The sequence below is a fragment of the Cannabis sativa genome, chromosome 1 (assembly GCF_029168945.1).
Source record: "Cannabis sativa cultivar Pink pepper isolate KNU-18-1 chromosome 1, ASM2916894v1, whole genome shotgun sequence".
Taxonomy (NCBI): Eukaryota; Viridiplantae; Streptophyta; class Magnoliopsida; order Rosales; family Cannabaceae; genus Cannabis; species Cannabis sativa.
Window position 1 is genome coordinate 60,381,025 of NC_083601.1, and position 8,824 is coordinate 60,389,848.

The following is an 8,824-nucleotide window of genomic DNA, read 5'->3' on the forward strand; positions in this document are numbered from 1 at the left end:
GCACCACATTATGACGTTCACTATTATTTTAACATAAGAACAATATGCTTTTCCAAACATAATTTTGCCTTCTTACTCTTTAAGCAAGCAATCCAATCAAAACACTATATTTACTCTTTTTTTGGTATAATTTATGTTAGTTAATCTATTGTTTTTTGAACGTGTGAATTCTAGCTTGTAAAAAAATATCCATATATATTCGTCTGTGTGTTAGGTGACCTGCCGTGTGCAAAGCCCCAATCACCTTGAGAAGGCCATCTATATATAAACCTCACTAAGCTCTTCGAAATTATTCATTAGCTAATTATTTACTTGATATATATAAGTATAAATATAGTAATATTTCATATATATATATATATATATATCTAAATGGCTTCTCTCACCTCATCACTATTCATGGCCATACTGTGTTTGGCTCTTGTAATACTCTTCATTGGGAGTAGCAGAGCTGAACTTTCATCCCCTGATTTTTACTCAAAAACTTGCCCTAAACTCTTCCCCACAGTAAAATCCAAGGTGCAGTCGGCTATTGCCAAGGAGACCCGGATGGGTGCCTCTCTCCTCCGCTTGTTCTTCCACGATTGCTTTGTCAATGTAATAATAGCTTCTCCTGTTCTCCATGCATATATATATAAATATATTCAACATTGTTATTTAATTAACCTACCTATGACTACACTAAGATATCGATATATACAAGTTATTATAAAAAAATTGTACTTATAGCTTTGGCGGTATTTGACACTATTAGTGTTTTAGAACTCTCGTAGTGGTAACTTATAAATATATGTATGTGAGGTGTCAAAGGTGGCACATTTATTTGTGTTTTCTCTTTATTTTATGCACACATCGTTCACTTCTATAGTAATTGATAATTCTGTAAAGATATATAATAGTATGATCAATTAAATATTTAATTTAATTTAATTAAATATTAAGTATCAATTAAATATATAATAGTATTTATATAAAGACTGTTTGCTCTTAAAAGAAAAACTGTAACTTGTGTGCATGTCTCATACATATGTGATTGATACGTGTAAATTGTAATATTATATGTCGTTTTCACAATTCTTATGTCGTTTTTATTCGTATACATATCTAACAGGGATGTGATGGATCAGTGCTTCTGGACGACACATCTAATTTCGTGGGCGAGAAAACTGCTAATGCTAATCGAAACTCAGCAAGAGGTTTTGATGTCGTTGATGACATCAAATCCGCAGTGGAGAGTGTGTGTCCTGGTGTCGTTTCATGTGCTGATATATTGGCCATTACTGCTAGAGACTCCGTTACAATTGTAAGTTAATTATTAATAATAATAGCAATCTAATGATCTTTCTTACTGTAGCTCGAAAAAATAAAGTTAAGAAAAAGTGTATAGGATAATGGTTTATATATATCGATATAATTATTGGGATAGTGAACTCACACCATATATTGTTAAATCATGCATCTAGCTATACTATTAATTTGTTAAGTCAAGTCACGTCAGGATATACAGTATAAATGATGTAATACCTATAATTTAGATGGTAAATTAAAAATATGAATGATTTTATTTGATTGTATATAAAATAAATATAAACATCCAGCTGGGGGGTCCAAATTGGGAAGTGAAATTAGGAAGAAGGGACGCGAAACCACTAGCAGAGCAGCTGCAAACAATGGCATTCCACAGCAATCTTTCAACTTAAACAGGCTGCTCTCTAGATTCAATGCTCTTGGCCTTTCCAACACTGACTTGGTTGCTCTATCTGGTAAGCTATATACATCCCTTTTAACCTTTCTTCAACACATGATAATAATATATAATCAAATATAATTTATAATAGCTCTCTTTTTTCTAATTGCATTGGTCTATTGATTATTAAATACTGTAACAGGAATATTACACACTTGTAAGTTGTTGGATAAAAGTCTTCCCTTTGGTAACACTTTCTTAATAATTAGTTTTATGTTTTTAAAATTAAAAAAGTGAAAACATTTTTTAAAAACATGTTTTACAAAACTGTTTTTACTTTTTAATTTTTTAATTGAGAATTAAAATTTTAAAAACAAAAAAAAAGTCACTTTCAATATTTTTTTTAAACAATTTTTTTTCTTAACTAATATTTTGGACTTCGATCAGACTCGAACCTAAATCCCCTACGGCCCTAGCGCTGAACTCGACCTCTGACTTGAACCCGAACCCGACCCCGAACCTAGACCCAACGTAAATAAAATCAAAAAATAAAAATAAAAATGACTTTTACAAAACACACTTTTAATGTTTTCTGCTTTTAAAATTTAAAAACAAAAACTGTTACAGAACGTATTTTTATTTTTTAAAGATAAAATTTTTAAAAACAAAAACTTTATTTTCATTGTATGATTTAAAAATTAAAAAACAAAAGTGTTACCAAACGCCATAGCTATAATTCACAATAATTCTCATGTATCTTTTATTGTGATAATAACGATATGGATTTTCTACAACAATAATTGACAGCGTACATTAAGAAATATTTGATCAGATTCCAAGAAACTTCACATTAAAGTTGTGTATTATTAAGCTGTACTAATAACCAGATATAATTTTATATTTTGAATTTTGTTATAAAGACGACCCAACGATGGCACTTACACCTACGAAGTAGTTTTTAAGAATATAAACCTAAGTTGAGTAGAGAGAATTTGCTGTATCAATGTGTTATTTAAAAAAGAAAAATTGAGAATATACGCGCGCCAGGCCCCACCGATTTTAAGCCAGGGTTAAAATGTCATTAATTATTTATTTTTATTTTTTTGAAAAATGCGTTTATTATTAATTAATTAATTCAGATGTATACAATCTCCAACTAGAGATGTACACATTGTGGTATATATTTGGTACAAACACTAATTTAAGCTATTTTGTATCAATTTTTAATATTTCTTTTAGGAGTACACATGGATTGGATTAGTTGGATTAGAGCTAATTTAATGAGAAATGCAAGTAAATGATACTATTTTTAAATTTATAGATAGTTAGTGTCACTTTTTTAAAATAATACAGCAAATGTCCTTTTTGACTTTGAAATACTTAAAATACCCTTCATTATAGGGGGTGTTTGGAATGGGTTAATACTAACAAGGGAATGGTAATGTGAAACATTACCTTGTTTGTTTTGAGTGTTTAGCCTTAAAATATTATTCCCTTAGTAATATAACTACCCTTAAAGAGGTTAATGTTGATACTTTAAAAAAGGGTAGGATTGAATCATTACCTTATATTATATTAATTTGAATAGCATTTTTGAATTAATAAATAAATTTAAATACCAATAATATTATCATTTATTATAAATAAAATATTACGATATATATTTAGTTTGTGAGATCGATTTTTTTAACTGAATTATTTTTATATGATTAGCAATAATATATGTATATTCATTATATATAAATTTTATGCGGATGGTGTATACATAAATGACATAGCAAATAAAAATAAATAATATAGTGATAAAATATATAGAAATATTGATTTTAATTAATAAAAAATACAATAAAATTTAATAGGGGCTTTTTCATTTTTACACTTCAAAACAATTTTTTTGTATTTTTACGAAATTCGACATAGAAACTCCTATTGCAACTAACGCTGCAACCTAAATTGCAACAAAAAATTGTAAAGAAACTCATATTGCAATTAACGCTACAACCACTTTAGAAACCCAAACCATAAATTTGAAAAAAAAAAAAAAATTAAAAACAGTATATGGGGTAATTCCCCAATTTAATATTTACTAATTAATAAATAAATTTCTTTAATAAATAATTATTTTATTTTTAAATATAATTAACATTAAATAAATATATAAAAAATATTTTTATTTTAATTTTTTAAAATAATATATAAGATTCCTGTACTTAACCAAACAGTCTAATTTAATTAATAGGAATATGATTTCATATTACCCTACACAACTAAACACAGTTTACACATTTCCCTATAATCATATTCTCCTTCATAATATTCCCTATAATCAAATTATTTTGAACACCTCGTACCAAACGCTCTATTTCTATTCTTTTAATAGAAATTATGAAAAACAATAGATCAAAACCTCCCTACTGAATTTTTGTCAACTAATGTTTCATTATATAAAAGGTATTGTATGTTTTATTCTTTTAGATTTTGTTGTTGTTGTTGCTGTCTAATATGTTATTTAAGCATATAATTAGTTTTTTATTAATATATCGTATGATATACATACAATATACCTTACGCCAATATACATATATCACCAATTTAAACTAATATACTATTAAATGAATTGTTTTCTACAATATACAGTAGCATACAAAAACTTATACCACAATCATAAGCAGATATACCATAGTCAAAAATTAATATACCACCAGCATAGTGAAAAAAAATTATACAAAAAACTTAATTTAATATTCCACAAATTTTTTTTTCTTGTTCTTTCCTTCATAAAATACCAATGAATATAAAATCAATATAACTCAGTCAAATATAACTATACCTCATACTTAAATTAATATTTAATAATTTTTTTCCTTTCTATCCTTGACGATATATATATCACATACAAACGATTTACCTTAGACCAATATAAATATACCATAAACTTAAACTAATATACTATTAAATGATTTTTTTTCCACGATATACAATAGCATATAAAAATTATATTCTGCAATCATAAGCATAAATACTGTAGTGAAAAATTAATATACCACCAGTATAGTGAAAAATATATGTATATATATATATACCAAAAACTTAATTTAATATTTCACGTTTTTTTTTTCTTTTTCTTTCCTTCATGATATACTAATGAATATAAAGACAATATTTCCTAGTGAAATATAACTATACCTCAAACTTAAACTAATATTCCACATTTTTTAATTTCCGTCTTTCGTTCATTATATACTATAGCACATTAAAATAATATACTACAATCTTAAACTAATATACTACCTTTCAGCTATTTAAATAAAAAATGTATATATATACTACCTTTCAGTTTTTTTTATTATATTATTGCACATAAAAACGATATATTATTATGTAAAATAACTATACAAAACTTTTTTTAAACTTTTAACAGAATGGACATTTTGTTAATTTTTTTAAAAATAGACATTTATTAACTTAATTGTTGGATTTAGGGCCATTTTGCATCTTGGCCTCTAATTTAATAGGTCAATTCAATAATTATGGTTTGGGTAAGTTATAAACTCTTTAATGTTTTTTAGTGTACAACCCAATCCTACTTAGTACAATAATATAGGGGATGGATTGGGTTGAATTCATTGTGTTAATATGAATATTTTAGGCTTTAATATTGATATTACAAACATAATAAAATTATTTTAGCCTAGTGCATAAAAAAAAAAAGATACATATAAATAAATGTGTATGTAAATATAGGGTTTAAAAAAAATTAAGGTGGTAATATTATCATTGTGTGGGTAGTAAAATTAATATAGTTATTGATTCTCATATTAGACTTGTTGGTAGAAATAATAGAGTAATTATTGAACTATGCGTTAATAATATATTTTGGTTAATTTACTTTCTAAGTTTATCACAATTAATTTATAAAAATATATAATGAATATTTGTATGTATAATTTTGTCAAGAAATGGGTTCGGTTATAGAAAGTTAAATGTGTTAAACCTATAACCAACTCATAATCATATAGCTTATCACTTGTTAGCTCAATAAATCATGATACCTAACATAATTATCTACTACAAAAAATAAATTGGATTGGCCGGGTTGAATGATTTAGCCCATATTTTGTGCACCCCTAATTCTTTTAATGTATAATTAATTACAAAATTTAATATTGATTAATATTTTTATTAAAAATGGAAAAAAATATATATAATTACTTTATGATTAATTTATTATGTAAAATAATAATAAATAATTGTAAAAGATTTATAATTTAATGCAATAATTTAATATAATAATATAAATATATATATATATATAGAAATTAGTTTAATTTTTTTCTTCTATTAAATTTAGCAAAATATATTTTATGTATTTGTGTGTGCCAAATTTACATAAATTTTTGACACACAATTGGAACATATTTTTTGTTAGATAAATGTTAAAGGGTACAAGTGGTGCCTAACACCTTCCTATGTGTTAATATTGTTATTGATTTAATTAAGTATCGAGTATCATATAGATTAATATAATAACTTTCAGGGAATATCACTAACTAATGGTAAAGGGATATGTCTAAAGATGTTAGGCACTACTGATACCCAATAACAATGTTCTTTTTGTTATACATGATAGTTACATTTTAGTTTTACATCACTGGCGACTGAAGAGTAAATATCATGAACACAAATTAATTAATAGTATAAGAATTTAACTTTTGTTAAGTTATATATATATATATATAAAAACAGTTTAATCCATGTAATAAAAGTAAAAAAACTTAAATCATTTTATGATTTTTATTATTATTTTTACAGTTTAATTGTATATTTATAATATTGCCTTGTAATCATAAATGGTATTTTCATAAAAATGATGTGAAATTATTGTAATTTAAAGAAAATTCCCTTGTTCTAGCTAGGCCTTTCTTATTGGGTATTGTTTTTTCTTGGATTATTACACTACAGGAGCCCATACAATTGGGTTAGCAAGATGCACATCATTCAGGGCTCACATATACAACGAGAGCAACATCGATGGTTCATTCGCAAGAACAAGGCAAGCCAATTGCCCAAGAACCACTGGCACTGGTGACAACAATTTGGCCCCACTCGATCTCCAAACCCCGAAAGCCTTCGATAACAAGTATTTCCAAAACCTCATTCAGAAGAAAGGACTACTCCACTCTGACCAAGAGCTATTCAATAGTGGATCAGCTGACTCCATTGTCAGATCCTATGTCAATAGCCAGACCAGCTTCTTCTCTGATTTTGCCTCAGCCATGGTTAAGATGGGTGACATCAGCCCCCTCACTGGATCCAATGGAGAGATAAGAAAAAATTGCAGAAGAGCTAATTAATAAGATAAACAACTCAATAATTAATAAGCTTTCCTATGTACGTGTACGTTGTGTGTTTATTAATTTTCCATATTAAAGGGTTCTGATGGTAGGTTATGGGTTTGGTTTCATATAGATATGATTATTAATTCTCTATGTAATTCTTCAAACTTCACAGTGTTGGATTTTGTGCTCTAAATAAAACTCATTTCACTATAATCAGATTTACTAATTAATAAAGATCAAATATTATTTTATAATGCATGGTTCACATGATTTATTTCATGATTATATTTAATATATAAATTCTATTAAGTCCAGAACATATGTATTTGTTCATGATTATAGTACTGTCAGCACAGTGGAATATAATCATGATTATATGTTCAAAAATTTAATTCCCTGATTTGTCAGTTCACTGGATTTAGACTGGCATGATAATCAGCGATATGTATGCTTACACCATGGATAAGTGTTATGTCCTTTCCAAGGTGTTGACTTCGCTTTTAGCCAACGAAAATGAGTCTTTTTAATAAGCGATAAACGATATGTCGTAATGAGAATATATATAAGAAAGGAATAATAAGACGTAAGAATTTTATAGAGGTTCAGCCCCGAGCAGTTCGTTAATAACCTAATCCTCGTTATTTGTATTGACTTAAGAATAAGGAAGAAGTTTCCTTTTCTTATAGATCTTACAACAGTATCTCTGAATATATAATTCTTAGATAATAATTTAGCCTTAGCTTAACTGCGTATAGGCTTATAATTTTCCCGGTCCTTTGTCCAGTGAACATTCCTCACTATTTATAGGGCTGGGAAACTTGAGGAGGAAGAGTTTTTTCTCTCGTTACAATGCGCATAAACAGAAAGATCGTGTGATCAATGCTGAATGCAAAGATCGTGGGATTGAGGTTGAATACACTGATAGTGGGATCGTGTGTATGCCACATCCACGTAAGTTGATCCCTGAGTTGTAGGGATTGAGCTGATGACTCACGATGCGAAAGCTGAATTCGCTAAGTGTTGATCGCCTTGCACGACTTATTGAATATTTCATTCTGGATGTGCCAGCGAGGCGTCCTGCTTGACCTATCGTTTCGAGCAGATGCTCCAAGTGGACTCCACGTGTCACCATTCTCGTGATGCCACGTGATGTCGCCCAATTAGTTACACTGCGGTCGCGGTAGTAAACAGGCTATATGTCGTATCCACAGGGAGGAAAAATACACTCAAAAGGACAGTTAGTAATTTTACGAGAATAAAATAAGAACCTTGAATGTGATATGAGAATATTGAGAAAATGATTTTTAATAAGTAAACAAGTAATTAAAATGAGAAGTGATCAGAAAATTATTATGGAAGACACAAGCTTTGTACATGCAATTATATTTTCCTAATAAAATTGATTCTTTAACCGCAACTATAATTCTACACCATTAATTATAGTTAGAAAATGTGTATAATTAAGCCCACTAGAAAAATATGTTCTCTAATTAAATTAATACTACTTCTAAAAATACTATCATATTATATAATTTAAATCGACAAAATACCACCAGCAGAATGCAGTAAAAATCATATAATATAATAAACACCCTAATAATTAATAGCCTAAATTACATAAGAAGAGCATGACTGAACTTATATAAAAGGTACTATTAAATTTAAAGTGCAATTTAGAAGAAGAGAAATTTAATATAATAAATGTGGAAATGAAGAACAAAGAGAATCAATATATTAGAAAAATAAAAATTACATGAACTTACACTTGAGCCTTGCCAAAGAAATTAGCCTAGAAAAG

At 27.6% G+C, this 8,824-nt stretch overlaps 1 pseudogene; it reads left to right on the top strand.

Moving 5' to 3' along the window:
* The first annotated feature begins 229 nt into the window (after positions 1-229).
* On the top strand, positions 230-7,229 carry LOC133029416 (peroxidase 4-like; annotated as a pseudogene).
* The last annotated feature ends 1,595 nt before the right edge of the window (positions 7,230-8,824 follow it).